This window comes from Octopus bimaculoides, chromosome 9 (assembly GCF_001194135.2).
Source record: "Octopus bimaculoides isolate UCB-OBI-ISO-001 chromosome 9, ASM119413v2, whole genome shotgun sequence".
Classification (NCBI taxonomy): Eukaryota; Metazoa; Mollusca; class Cephalopoda; order Octopoda; family Octopodidae; genus Octopus; species Octopus bimaculoides.
This window is the reverse complement of record NC_068989.1, coordinates 21,762,575-21,762,866: the sequence shown is the minus strand read 5'-3', so window position 1 is coordinate 21,762,866 and position 292 is coordinate 21,762,575. Positions and strand designations below refer to the sequence as shown.

Here is a 292-nt window from a genome sequence, read left to right as displayed (position 1 = left end):
GTGGGTATTGTGAGTGGCAAGCAAAGTTAAGAGCAGTGTAAATGCCAGATATTCGAAGGTATTAAGAATGAGATATGGCAATCATAAGATGTAGCTCAGGGAAAGAGAGAGATAACTGGTGGCATAGAAAGGTGCAGATCATTGGAAAGTAAAGTTGGAATGGATGTTATTGAGAATTAAGGATAATGTTAAAAGAAAGTGGTTTCAAGGAGAGGGATGAAACATGTTCTATTTTCATATGATTACAACAGTTGAATGGTGCTGCAGTTAAGAGTGAAGGAGGATGGATTTT

The 292-nt window shown here is 37.3% G+C and overlaps 1 protein-coding gene across 2 annotated transcripts in view; it reads left to right on the top strand.

Moving 5' to 3' along the window:
* Positions 1-292, top strand: part of LOC106883588 (ethanolaminephosphotransferase 1) — an 89,843-nt gene that overhangs the window by 79,063 nt on the left and 10,488 nt on the right. The gene's annotated exons all lie outside the window — the stretch shown is intronic.